Genomic DNA, 15187 nt, shown 5'->3' with positions numbered 1-15187 from the left:
GGAAATGTCATTTCTAAAATTGCTTGGAGAGATGTTTACACACAAGAAGACAATGCATATGCACGTGCAATATACCAAAAATGCAATATACCAACATGCAATGGCATAATGCGTTTCAAGACCTAAATTACAGTAATAACAATCAGAGCAATTAACACCGACCTAGTAAACACCTTAGCTAGGCGACACTAGCACGAGTCTGGCTAGCTAGCTATTTCCCGCATGAAATTTAAGCTTCGCCTACTATTTAACATGCGATTTCTATAAGCGCCTACATAACACACGAGTTTGTTTTTAATCCAATAAAGTGATTAACGTTTCAATGTGGAGTTTAACAGTAAACACAGCACACTTACTGTTAGACGAGGCTAAAGTTGGTTTCTTTTTCGCCAGCTGCTTATTCGGATTTCCCGTTCCACCTTAAAAGATCCTGAATTTACCATCTCGAGCCTGTAGATGGCGCCAAAACGCTTTAAACTCACATATTGTACAGTTCAGTGAATGTTGTACATAAAAAATGGATCAAAATCTACTTAATTCGAGCTCATTTAAAAATAGCACAAATGTATATGAAAATATGTAATGTATTGTATAAATACTCAATATGAAGAAATTTTACTGAAGGACTTTTTAATAATAGACCTGTGAACTTGGCATCGGTTGCACTGCTGTCTAATTCCTGTAACATTATCTCCTAATGTCCAGAACATCTCAAATATCTGACAAATGCATATGAAAATAGGTGTAAAATACTATCAAAACACTTAGTATAAAGTTAGACTGTAGAATTTTGTAATAATAGACTTGTGAACTGTGAGCATTTGAGATTTAGATGGAGACTTAGAGCTCTTCATTTTTAAAGCATCTCAAAATATGACAATTATATATGAAACTAAGGGTAATATACTATCACAATACTCAATATTAAGTAATTATACTGTAGGATTTTCTAATAATAGCCCTGTGACTATTAAGATAATTGGATGCAGGTAAAGTGCCCATTTCTGCCTAAATCCTATTCCATTATCTCCTCATTTTAAACCATATTTTAAAAAATCTGATATTTGCATATGAAATGAATGTGTAATGTCTAAATACTGAATATGAAGAACTTTTACTGTCTAATTAAAAAAAAATAGACATATGAATTTGCACTTTCTGTCTGATTCCTATACCATGATCTCCTCAATTTTAAAATGTTTAAAAGATCTAGCAGCTGCACGTGATATGTGTGATGTATTATCTAAATATTGATCAATATGAAGTAATTTTACTGTAGGAGCCTAACCCTAACCCTAACCCATTGCTAAATTCACGGGTTTATTGTTTGTTTGTTTTTTAATCCTACGGTAAAATTTCTTAATATTGAGAATTTATAAAATTTGTTAAACAAACTTTCACTTGCATTTGCCATATTTTTAAATGCCGTACGAAATAAGCAGGTTGTAATTTTAATTTTCATGTAGACTACAAAGATCACGTAACTGAGCTTAATGCGTTTTATGGCGCCGTCTAGAGGCGCAAGATGGTACGTGCTGGATCTTTTAAGGTGGAACGGAAATTGAGACTAAGAAGCCAACTTCAGCTTCGTTGCTTGTTTGATTCAGTCGTTCAAACGGCAGGTCGCATATTAGTAACCGCACTTTTGACACACAGTAATCTAGATTTGCATATATTGTACGTTTCTTAATGCTTTAATATACAAGTGGGTGTTATTTAAAATATTTTGGAATATTTATAAAACTCTCGCTAAATTACAGGATAAATGTAGGAGGCATGTGTGTAACGAATGTGCGTCGTGTATTATGAAAATTTAAATTGGCACACAAAGGTTCACTGTTTACATTCGAAAGCAATAGAATGGAATAAAATTATTACTTATATTTTTACATATAATTATTTATTAACTAAGTCGTTCATCTCATTATTGTTAGCCACCACTGTTAAAACAGTTATGTGTTTCCTTTATTTCCTATATAAAATACATATTGGTAGCAGTATATTACTATAAAACTACTTGTTTATTATTTCATTAAAAACAAATACAATACAAATAAAATTCATCATAAATAATTTTTTTTTTAAAAAAAGTAAAAATCCTAACAAAATAATCTAATAAAAATGTGTTTATTAAAGTAATCATTCATCCCACAGTGAATCCACAGGTGTGAAATACATCACTGTAACTGTACCTCAAACTTAAATGATTCATTATTCATCTTTAATTATTCATAATCACTGTATTCAATTGATTCACTGTAATCAAGTGAAGTAAAGTATATGTGATGTAAAGCTTCTTGAGATTTTGAACTACAAAGTGCGATTAAAATAAGCACTGAAATTGTCATTCAAATGTATTATATTGTTTAAGTTATATGAGTATGGTTTATTCATTGGCAGTAGTGTTGCCTGTGATGCAAAACTACTTTTTGCCACTTGGGGTCAGTAGTTGTCAGGAATATAACTTAAAATATTGGAATATATTATATTGTGTGTGACCCTACTTTGCACCTGGTTGAAACTGAAACACTAACATCCTCTCATGCTGAGCAGGAAAACAAGGTGTGTGACTCTCTATATGAGTTCAAAGTTACGTGAACATGATGTGAGCAGAGCATACGGACAGATAGTGTACTTTACATGGCACTGTAGCAGCTAAACCCACACAAATGATAGCTTAGTTGTGCCTCCCCTTGGCTAGTGACACCAAACTAGCCTAGTCTCCTGTTAGATAGCCAAAAAGTTTGATATTTTATCTGTCTGGTAGTCCTGCAAACAGTGATAACACCCGAGGCAAGTTTTATGATAAATCCAACGCTGTGTCCAATTTTCACATTTTAAGCAATTAAAATCTCACAGGCCCTCACCATCCATCCATTCATCCATCTTCTATACCGCTTATCCTTCTTTCAGGGTCACGGGGAAACCTGGAGCCTATCCTAGGGAGCATCGGGCACAAGGCGGGGTACACCCTGGACAGGGTACCATCGCAGGGCACACTCACATATACATTCACACACCATTTCATACACTACGGACACTTTGGACATGGCAATCAGCCTACCGTGCATGTCTTTGCACTGGGGGAGGAAATCATAGTATCCACAGGAAACCCCCGCAGCACAGGGAGAACATGCAAACGCCGCACACACAGGGCCATGGTGGGAATCGAACCCCCGTAGCGAACCCCCTGAGGCGAACGTGCTAACCACTAAGCCACCGTGCGCCCTTTCACAGGTGCTCACATGCAAGAAAATAATTGTCTACTTCGAAGTACGTTTTGAAAGTTTTTTTGATGGAGAAGAATCTGGACTCAGCCCCGCATGATTAAGAGTTCAGCTAACGCCCATGGGCCTACTTGTTATCAGGATTTTTTAGTTATTTTTTTTATAACTGCAGAAAATACAATGAATAAATAAATAAATATTAATACTTATTCACCAGCTTTTCTGTCTCATTACGTTCTCTCTCTCTCTCTCTCTCTCTCGCCAATAACTGCATAACAATGGCTCAAGCCTCCGTTTCATCCCGTGGCCGCATTACCACCTCAGATGTGCGTTATTTTTCTAATAATTCAACTACTTATTTCTGGAAAATCTAAATTGTCTCTGTGTGCTTTGGTGGACAAACAGTTATTTCAGTTTAACTTGGCGAAGTGTTATGGAACTGTAATGCGGTAAAGACCTGACTGGAACTACTTTAGCCGTACATTTACTGAAAAATAATTGCACACCTCAGAACGTCTGTCAGCCAATCAGAATCAAGAATGCAACAGGGCTGTGGTATAAATATTAAATATAGGACTTAGTGTCCTGAATAGAATGTGCATGGAAGAAATCCAAGAAATCCTTTTATAAATAAAAGAAAGCATAACCTTCCTCCAGTGAAAAAGAAGAGTTGCTTTTCTTTTCACTGGATTTATTGTATGTCAATCAGTGTGAAGTTTTCAGCATTTGAACAAAGGCTAGGCGCCATTGTGATTGTTCGCTGGGATGATTTACTAGGCGTGCATGCTTTCTTCAGAAGGTCTGTATCCATGCACCCTTCATTCCAACTGTGAACACTTTTTTCTAATTCACTTGGACAATGTGCACTTTATCCCCTCTGCTGGCTCACGGCCCTGTTTCAGTTGTCTCACTTTTATAGACCTAGAGATCAAGCCAAATGTTAGAATAAAGTTTTTTTCCATGTGATTTTGTCCCAAAAACTTTGTTTTTACAATTTAGTTACAACAGTATAATCTGACAGTACTGTAGATATTTTCCCAGAATTCTATGCAGACTCCAGTACTGCACTATAAAACATATATCATACTGATTTAAACACAATATTTATTGTAGAAATTCCAGAATATTTTTTTACAGCAAATAATAACTGCAGGATTGATGAAGAGTGTCTGTAGGAGGGGGTGAGATTGGTCAACAGTGTCTATAGGGGTGGGTAGGATTGGTCATGAGTGTCTGTGGGAGTGGGTTAAACTGGTCAAGAGTGTCTGTGGGAATGGGTGAAATTGGTCAAGAGTGTCTGTGGGAATGGGTGAAATTGGTCAAGAGTGTCTGTGGGAGTGGGTAAGATTGGTCAAGAGTGTCTGTGGGAGTGAGTAGGATTGGTCAAGAGTGTGGGAGTGGGTAGGATTGGTCAAGAGTGTCTGTGGGAGTGTGTAGGATTAATCAAGAGTGTTTGTGGAAGTGTGTAGGATTGATCAGTGGTGTCTGTGGAAGTGTGTAGGATTGGTCAAGAGTGTTTGTGGGTGTGAGTAAGATTGGTCAATAGTGTCTGTGGGAGTAGGTGGGATTGGTCAAGAGTGTCTGTGGGGAGTAGACAGGATTGGTCAATAGTTTCTATAGGGGTGGGTAGGATTGGTCATGAGTGTCTGTGGGAGTGGGTAGGATTGGTCAAGAGTGTCTGTGGGGAGTAGACGGGATTGGTCAATAGTGTCTGTAGGGGTGGGTAGGATTGGTCATGAGTGTCTGTGGGAGTGGGTAAGATTGGTCAAGAGTGTCTCTGGGGGTGGGTAAGATTGGTAAATAGTGTCTGTGGGAGTGGGTAAGATTGGTCAATAGAGTCTGTAGGAGTGGGTAGGATTGGTCAAGAGTGTCTGTGGGAGTGGGTGAGATTGGTCAATAGAGTCTGTAGGAGTGGGTAGGATTGGTCAAAAGTGTCTGTGGGAGTGGGTAAGATTGGTCAATAGTGTCTGTGGGAGTGGGTAAGATTGGTTAATAGTGTCTGTGGGAGTGGGTAGGATTGGTAAATAGTGTCTGTGGGAGTGGGTAGGATTGGTCAATAGTGTCTGTGGGAGTGGGTAAGATTGGTAAATAGTGTCTGTGGGAGTGGGTAGGATTGGTCAATAGTGTCTGTGGGAGTGGGTGGGGTTGGTCTGGATTGTCTGTGGGGGTGGGGGGATTAGTCAAGAGTTTTATTCATTGGTTTTGATGTCAAAGTTATGAATAGTATGAATCACACCAGTGTGACAGCATGATAACAAATTTATGCTGACGTCTGTTCTTACATAATTGGGAATATTTGTGAATATTTTTTGCCAAATTCATTTAGCAAAAAAAGGAGAGGCAGAAAAAAAACTTGAATGCTCTTTGAAACTCTGAGTCCTTAACAAAGTGTGCTGCCATGGAAACCGTTGCTACTTTGGCGCACAGGCTCAGACTGATATGGGTTCTGCTGCTGGAGGCGTTATTTTTAATTCAGCCTCTCTACAGAGATTCTCTGGTTGTGCTAAAAAGGGTATGCAGCACCCCATCTGTTTGTGAAGGAAGAGCTCTCAACACATAATCACCTTCTGCTAATTTATTTATTTATTTATTTAAACCATAAAATATATAGCAACAAGAATAGATCTGTGAAGCTGAGGCAATAAAACACCAAGACACTTAATTAAATTAAATAATATATAACCATAATAAAAAATGAAATAATAATAAAACTTAAAGATGCAGGTTGTAATGTTTAGTGACTTTTATAGGAGTATAATAATCCAATTATTTCTATGAATCTGTCTAAAACCAGATTTTTTAAATAAAACAAAGTTGGAATATTTGGAATCTTGTCATGCAGCAGATCTAATTAGTTTCTTCCTTTAAAGTTTCTGTTTACATTTTTCCAGCCCTGAAAATAGCTCCACCCCCAAGCTAGAACAACACTGCTCTAGTCTTCCCCTTTTCTTTAAAAGGTAACTCAGGGCTTAAGGCTGGTTTATAGCTCTGCATAGTTGTTTGTAAACATAGGGTATTTCTGCCATAACTCAGAGAAAGGGATTGTAGGTAAGCATAGCATGCAGAGCAAACAACACACACACCTCCAGAATTTCAACAATGTATTTGTAATGTTTGTTGTGCTGTGCATCAGGAAAATGCTGATTGGTCGAGCAGGGAATTGAATTCAAAAGCATTGGTGGTAGGACCTGAACTATTTATTTATTTATTTTACTGTCTGTTTCTAATATATATATATATATATATATATATATATATATATATATATATATATATATATACATATATATATGTGTGTGTGTGTGTGTGTGTGTTTATATATATATATATATATATATATATATATATATATACACAATACAATTATATATATACATATAACACTATTACGAGGGTTGTTATTTGAATGAACACGAGAAATAGACTAACTGATTGGTTGATTCTCTTGCAACAGGCTACTCTCAAGCTAGGAGCTCAGACACAATGAAAATTATATTTGCCTGGTGAAAAGGCAAATTATTGACAAAGTACACAGTACTGTGAAAAGAAAATTGCTTCTGCTAGTTATATTGCTTCTGCTAGTGTTCTTTGTAAATCCATGAGTGCACAAGTCATAAATGGGAGCCAGTCAAAAACAATAGCATGAACCATACTCTGGTAAGGAAAAAAACAACTAGATGGAAGAATGCAAATCATTAAGTAGCGGCCAGACAAGCTTGTTGACTCTCGTCGTCCCTTTTATTTTTGAAGCCCTACTAAAATCCACAATAGAAACATTTAGTGTGCTTTTGTTAGGGGAAATAAGGCAGTGGTAGACACAGTTTAGAGTAATATTGCTACAATTTGTCCTACTCATGATGTCTTTAGTATTTGTCTTCATTCTCCATACTACAGTGGAACACAAGACTTTCTTGTACAAATGTCTTTTTCTGTACATTCCTTTCTGTTTCATATGACACTGCCCCCTAGTGGACGCATACATGTTTACGTACAATTATGTTGACAGACACCTACAGGAACATCTGAGCATTATACCCACACATGCTCGCAGATGCAACAAGGCATTATATGTACTTTGAACAGAGGGGTAAGTTGAGGGGAATTACACATTAACATCAGGGAACTGAGCTGCCAAACCCCCCACAAAGCAGGTCTCGGTGAGGGAGCCATTACCCTGATGAACTCCTCACCTGATGTGTGACCCTCGGGTTTCGATTCTCTCCCACAGAAAGAGATACTCCACTTTAATGTGGTGATTTCGTTTCTGACTCAGTCGTGGCTCGTTTCATACTGGGGCAGAGACCCAGTATTTTTTTTAGCCATTCAACATATATTAATCTTCATAAAATCCTCATTCACAACTCTATACAATTTTATATTACTTCGAAATACTAATTATCTCTTGTGATAGACCAAAAATATGTTGCTATTTGACATTTAATGTTCCATTGATTTTGTTTGCTTGCTCTGTGAGTTCATTTCCCCATTTAGCTCCATAGAGTTATTGTTGACCTACTGGCTAAAAATAGGAACTGCAACAAGCACTAATTCTGCATTCAAGGCAAAGTTGCACCTAATGTTGGCTGGCTAGCATGTTGCTAAGCTACTGACTATTGTCCACTGGCTAGCTTGCTGCTAAGCTATGTGCTATTGTCCACTATTGTTGCTATACTGCAATTTCAGTCCAAAATATTGCATGAATGTTTGAACTTCACTATTATAGAACATAATTAGTAGCCACTCAGGCCTATAACTGTAAGTGCAGTCAATGAAGCTTTACATGAGCTTTTACGTCCCAAAGTGGGTATTACAATTTGTTACAACTTGCACACACAAAGCACCACAAAAGGAGGCATAAAAGAGACCCATTGGGGCAGGAATCATTCTGCCCCATTAATGGGGGAAGCAACAGACAGGACTCGATTGTCAGATTGGGCTTGTTTAAAAATACTCTGCTACCACCAAGACCTTGTAAAATAACCTGAATGAAATCTAATAGGTTTTCACAATTAAAAAGCAAAGTGTAAGTACATGTGTACAGAACCACTTCTATTTTAAGATATTGTATTTTGCAAAGAGAGGGAGAGGGGGATTATGGAGTGGATAATGTCTGTATTTATGAAATAAGATCAGAGAAAAAGAAGAGAAATGTCTACCATTTCCAATGCCCAGATTGCTTGGGCTAGTTTTAGGTCTTTTGTATGGTGTTTGAGATGTAGTTGGGCTGGAAATCTTGCTGAAACCTGGTTAATGATATTACCTTGAACACAGTTGAACAATAGTATGTCTAAAATGGCTCAAAATGAGCTGCTATACTTTAATCTGGAATGCTGTTGACTCTCAACTGTCTGTTATAGGGTTACTCATGTGCAATAACTTTGCGACTTAATTTTGCCTGAGGCTACATCTTTATTGATGGTCAATTAATGGTAAATTAATGACATGTGCTGCTTTATCTTCTGTGCATAGACGTGATATATAAACATTACCTAATCTTGAGAATGAGTCAGATACTTTAATAGATTCTTTTCCCACATCTTATTTCACTATGGTGGACCAAGAACAGACAAGCCTAGTTTGGATGAACATTGAATGTAGCCTGTGGGGAATGCTCTCCTGTTATAAAGTCATAAGGAAATATTGCTAGCATTTGAAGGATTGCCATGACAACAGGCTCTGTATCTATATCAGAAATTCATAAAAGCTAGAGGGCTATTATCTTGGCCAAACACATGAATTTGCTTGGTACACAGTCTTTGGTAGCATCCATATGGCTAATTGTGCTATCCTTGCTTTGCTAATATCTGTTTTATAGTGAATAGTGAAGAAACAAGGGTTGCTTTTAGACTTTTAAAGCTTAGGTGTATCTCAAAACATGTGAGTAGGAAATCATTGCCATCCCACAATAATATTAGCTAGCTAGTTAATCAAGGAAGCTGTTGTTTCATGATCAAGTGATTTGTGTGGAAACACTGATCCACTTTATGGCTATAAGTTGGCAAGCTGGCAAAGTGTCTTATCTGGAAATGGACATGATAAGCCACTGCATTGAACTACTGATATACAGTGAATAAATGGTATGCTTAGCATCCTGTAGCGCTTTGTGAACTGAACTGAACTCAACTTCATCCTGTACTGCTCTGTAGTGCAAGCAACAGGTTGTCACTCACTTCATTGTTCTAGTAGTTTGAGGCATATCGCCGCCATTTGATGTGTCATGGATGGTAACGTGGGCCAGCTTGGATGCTTCCTCACCATAACAAGGCATAATTGGATTTGCAGGGCTACACAGTGACCCAGGGGTAATGAGAGCATGGCTTTGTCTGAATACACATACACAAGAGCAACGCACACATTAAAAGTGTAACACGAGAACATATCTGTAACTGTATCTGTTTAGTGCTCCAACTATCCATATCTGTATTCAGATTTTGGCCTAACCTGGAAGGTCCAATGTGTGTGTATGTTGGGAATGAGTGTGTGAGAATGTGTGTGTGCAAGGTTCCCTGCAATGGACTGGTGTCCCATCCAAGGTGTATTCCAGCATCACGCCCAGTGTTCCCAGGATAGGCTCCAAATCCACCAGTGGTTACTGAAGATGAATGGATGAACAGCAACCCTCCTTCATCACCACAGGAACAGTATTAAGCACTACCTATTAGGTTTCTGCCTGGATTTCCACATTTTTATGAATTTCATTAATTAAGTACATAAACAGGCAAGCCAACATCATCTTACAAAGAGACTTTGTGAGAACAAGATTGAATTACATTTACATTTACTCGTTTGACAGACACATTTATCCAAAGTGATTCATAAGCCAGACAGACTACAGTCAAAGTATCTAATTGTTAAAGTGCTGTTAAGACAAGTTTCCACCAACTGAACAGACACAAGTGAGAGATGGTTGAAAGGAGGATGGTGAGAGTCACAACCAAACACAAGAGTTAAAGTGTTAGTACTCTGGAGTAGTGCATTCACTTGATGGAAAACAATTACAAGTACAAATGAGATCATCTTGATACATAATGAACCAGAACGCAAGTAACTCCAAGGTAACTCCATGGCAAAAGGGAAAGACCTAAGATCTAAGGGAAAGACCTGAGACAGTTGCCCCCTTAGTTGCTGTAAGGGCTGCCCTTCAAATAGATAAAACATGATGAAATGTGCTCTACTGAGCTGCTATATGCGAGAAAACATGATGCAGTGCCCTTTAGGGTGTGGCTTGTGCCAAAAAATGTGATGAAATGCCCTCTAGGGGGCTGCTAAATGCAAAACATGTGATGAAGTGCCCTCTAGGGTGCCACTTGTATGAGAAAATGTGATAAAATGCCCTGTAGGGTGCTGCTTCTCTGACCAATTGTGATGAAATGCCCTCTAGGGTGCTGCTTGTGCTAGAAAATGAGATTAAATGCCCTGTAGGGTGTCAATTGTCACAGAAAATGTCATTAAATGCCCTCTTGGATGCTGCTAAATGCGAACAAAATGTGAAGAAATGTCCTCTAGGGTACTGCTAAATGCTAAAAATGTGATAAAGTGCCCCCTGGGGTGTGCATGTCCCTGAGAAACTGATGAAATCCCCTGTAGGGTGCCAATTCTCAGAAAAACTGTCATGAAATGCCCTCTAGGATACTGCTAAAAGCAAAAAATATGATGAAGTGCCCTCTAAGGTGCTGTTTCTCTGAGAAAATGACATTAAATGCCCTCTGGGATGCTGCTCATAGCAATTTTAAAAAATGTGCTGAAATGCCCTCTAGGGTGCTGCTAAATGCGAACAAAATGTGAAGAAATACCCTCTAGGGTGCTGCTAAATGTGATGATGTGCCCTCTAGGGTGCCACTTGTCTTATGTGTTGAATACCCTGTATGGTATATCTAGGGTGCTGTTACATGTAAGAAAATGTGATGATGTGCCCTTTAGGGCTCTGTTACATGTGAGGAAACATGCAGAAGTGACCCAATGGGTTACCTAATAGGACGCGTCCTTTTTATTTTATTGCCCTGCCCCTCAGCCAGCCTCTGCATACAATAGAAATTTTCCCTTTCATGAAATATTCTAAGTGGACCAGAGAACCCCTGAGGAACCCATTTTTCTAAGAGTGTAGTACCCAGGAGTTCTACACTAACTAACCATAAAGCAATGGGCCAAACTGCAAGTGATATGCCACAACAGAGAGATTGATTTTTATAAAAGAATTCTGAAACTTGAAACTTGGGGGGTGGGGGGCTCTTTAGTTTTCTCTGCAGAACCTTATAGAGCATCAAAAGATATTCCAAGTAGAATTTCATTAGAAATCTAGAGAGCTTTAGATAAGCATTTTTAATTAAAACAAAAAAAAGGTCGACCTTTATGAAGAATATGGGTTAGAATGAGTACTACATTCTCAGAAATAAAAGATTAAATCTAGCACTCTTCAGATTGGAAGGAGAACTGTACAACAAACAGTTTCAGAAAATGTCATTATTAGAACCATTTATCACCCCTGAAGAACATTTTATTTCTGTCAAACAAGTGATGCAATCTTATTAGCCTTCATCAACTTGTAAGACTGTATTATTTACTGTATTTATTGACTGACTTCTTTTTTTAACACCTGAAACTAAGTTTAAAACACACACACACACACACACACACACACACACACACACACTCCTGCAATCCAGTACATGATGGCCCACTTGCACCTGCCTCAATCACTCACTGTCCAAGCCTCAAGTTGCTTCCTTCATCTTGGCTATGCATGTCAGCACCAGCCAGTTTGATCGCTGACAAGGGTGCTGTAACACTCATACTCTTCCCCCTCCACCCGACCGCTCACTAGTCACTGCAGTGCTTTGGAACACAGCCGTCCTCACTGCTGCTCACGGTGGACACCTCTGAACAAAGCAGACATGGGCCCGTGGGTGGACTCAGATGGAAAGGAAGGAGAGAAAAGCAGGCAAGAGGTAAAAATGGGATGTGGGATGTGGTGTACGTATATCAGTGGTATGAAACTTCATTCCTTCCTGGACTCTATGACTATAGTTAAGTGTTTTCATTTTTTGTTATGACCAATTAGTCTTCTTCATTAGAAAATAACTGACTGAGGTCACAATTTCCTGACATGTTACACATGTGAAAATATAGTTTCTAACTGTACTGAGAGTCTTATTTGAGTGAGGACGTGAGATGAGTTAGTAAAAGTATGTGCTTCTCATGTCTTAAATACAGTCGAATGACAACTTAAAGGAAAAGCACATGATACTTTTGAGCTGTTCAGGGCGTTTATTTATTTAACTGGCATGGTTTGTGTCCCCTTAGCCTGAAGCTTCATTGCAAATCAAATCAAAGACAATATGTCTGTTTACCATCATAAGAAACTTGTGAAGAACCTGTTTTCAAAAAATGTAGAGAGCAAAACATGAATTTGAGTCAGTGCTACACCATTTTAAAAGGTTCCATCTTGCACCCTAAAGCATTGTTTGGTTTGTCCTGTGGAGGAACCATTAAACGTTCTCTGCAGAACCTCATAGAACATCAAAGATTTTCCAAGTAGAATCCCAGAGCTTTTCTGAAGCCTTCATTTAATATACAAGTGTAGCTATATGAAGAACAGATTGCATATGAGCTAAACACATGGGTTAGAGTAAGTGCTACATACATCACTGCAAATCAGTACAAAGAAACCAGAACTGTTCATCATCCAAAGAACCCTTTTTATAAAAATGTAGAGAACTAAACATGTATTAGAGTAAGTGTTACATCATCAGAGAATCAATATTATATCACCTTTTTTCTTATAATGAAACATTTCTATCCTGATGGGCGTGGTCTTTTCCAGCATGACCCCGCCCCCATCCACAGGGCACAGGGGCTTGTTGAATAGTTTGACGAGGATGAAAAGATGTAACTCATATGCTACGGCCTTCACTTTCCAGATTTCAACCCAATTGAACACTTACTGAAGATTTTGGTGCAACGTGTTAGAAAGCACTCTCCAAACACCATCAAACATCCAAACATCATCAAAACACCAACTGAGGGAATTTCGTTTGGAATAAAACACTGTTCATCTCTTGTTGTGGCCAAACACCTTACGGAGACATATTGTGTTCTTTTGTCCTTTAATTTGTCACCTGACATGGTCATTTCACTATGCAACAGGTATAATAATGTTATCAGAAAACTATAATAATATTATTTTAGTAATGCATATGAGTAAACAACTATTACCTTCCATATTAACCCTGGCCATTTAAAACATAATGACCTTGCATGATTCAGTTGTGTATTTTTTTTTTTGTTGCAATACCAAATGACTGTCCTAGCACAACTGTGTGAAATGAAACTGTGAGCATTCATTTGTTGGCATTTTTTAGGCCTGAATCTTTTTTTTGCATAACCCTGATGATCTAGTAAGATTAATGTATTTACCCGCTTTGGCACAATCATCTTCAGCAAGCCATGGGCTTGGGTTTCCCCAAAGTGTCATGAAGATAAGATAATTTTAACTGGTAGGATCAATGTGTTGTTCATTGTGATGCTTGCTTCACCATGTAACAATGATTTCTGTGGTGCAAGGGTTTTGGCAGTTCTTGTTTGTTCTTGTTTTAAAGGACAAAGTTTTGTCTCAGTCTGTGGTTCATGTTAAAGGAATACTCCAAGCTTACCAATTCTGATACCAATTGAAACCATGTGGTGTGCTGATATAACGGGGGACACAGTTACAACGGTGATCTATGTGATGATGCGTTTAATGACATTGATGGTGGTATTAGCATGAAGGTTGAAGCTACTGTATGGAAGCTGATCTGTTTGAGCAGAGTGTACAGAAGAGGAGGTGTGAGAGCTGGACAAACTAAAAGACTAAAGTGCGGCTGCATCACTCTCTTTAGGTGGAAATGAATTCACACTAGCAGTATTATTAATCAGCATCAGCAACTGAATGGAATTGTGGGTAATGTGGGAAACTGTTAGTGTGTGAAATTCAACGGAAGAAGTTTAAACCAAAAAAGTCAACTCAGAATTTAATCATTACATGAAGCTTTTGCGCAACTGCAGATCACATGTTGATTATAAGCATTCAAAATGGACTTTTCCCTTTAAGATAGGCACTAGAAAAGGACCGTTCCAGCTGAAGCTAATTATAAATTTGAAGTGTTCCGATGTGAAATAGTATGAAAGACCATTTCTTAACTTATGCCATTTCTACCAATTAGGAAAAGAAAAAATGCTTGTAAAAGTTGCAACATGATGGAACAGTTTAGAATATTTTCCAGACTAGCAGTTACTGGCTACATCCAGTGTGTTGTCCATCTGCATAAAAGATTGTATTTGTCTAGGCTAATGGTAAAAAAAACAACAACAAAAAAAAACAAAACAAAAAAAAAACAACAACAACAAAAAAAAACACGATTCTAGCTGAGCGAATTAGATATTGGAATAAATAAATCCCATTGTAGTTGGTTGTATAGTGGACATTACAGTGCCTGGCTCTGGTAGATGACCCTAAGATATGATGTCATGGTCACTTGGTCTCGTTATACCGGTGTTTATTTATTTAAAGCACAAAGACAATGCTCAGACTCACATTTTCTCACACAGTTTGCACAACTGAATTCTTATGAAAACTTACTGCTGGAGCCATATCACCCTGCAGCTCTCATCAGCTTCCCTCTGAAGCTAAGCAGGGTTGAGCCTGGATAGTACCTGGATGGGAGACTTCCTAGGGTAAACTAAAGTAGCTGCTGGAAGTGGTATTAGTGAGGCCAGCAGGGGGTGCTCACCCTGTGGCCTTTGTGGGTCCTAATGCCCCAGTATAGTGATAGGGACGTTATACTGTAAAAACAGCACCCTTTTCATATGAGACGTTAAACTGAGGTCCTGACTCTCTGTGGTCAGTAAAAATCCCAGGACACTTATCTTAAAGAGTAAGGGTATAACCCCGGTGTCCTGGCGAAATTCCCCCACTGGCCCTTATC

The 15187-nt window shown here is 38.3% G+C and overlaps 1 protein-coding gene across 1 annotated transcript in view; it reads right to left on the bottom strand.

The window, feature by feature from the left end:
• Positions 1 to 432, bottom strand: part of c8h12orf4 (chromosome 8 C12orf4 homolog) — a 19855-nt gene extending 19423 nt beyond the window's left edge. The window contains exon 1 of the mRNA XM_053631434.1: positions 357 to 432. The gene's annotated coding sequence lies outside the window, so the exon portion shown is untranslated. The remainder of the gene's footprint in view (positions 1 to 356) is intronic.
• Positions 433 to 15187: the final 14755 nt, after the last annotated feature.

Source organism: Ictalurus furcatus, chromosome 8 (genome assembly GCF_023375685.1).
Source record: "Ictalurus furcatus strain D&B chromosome 8, Billie_1.0, whole genome shotgun sequence".
NCBI lineage: Eukaryota > Metazoa > Chordata > Actinopteri > Siluriformes > Ictaluridae > Ictalurus > Ictalurus furcatus.
This window is presented reverse-complemented; position numbering and strand designations above follow the sequence as displayed.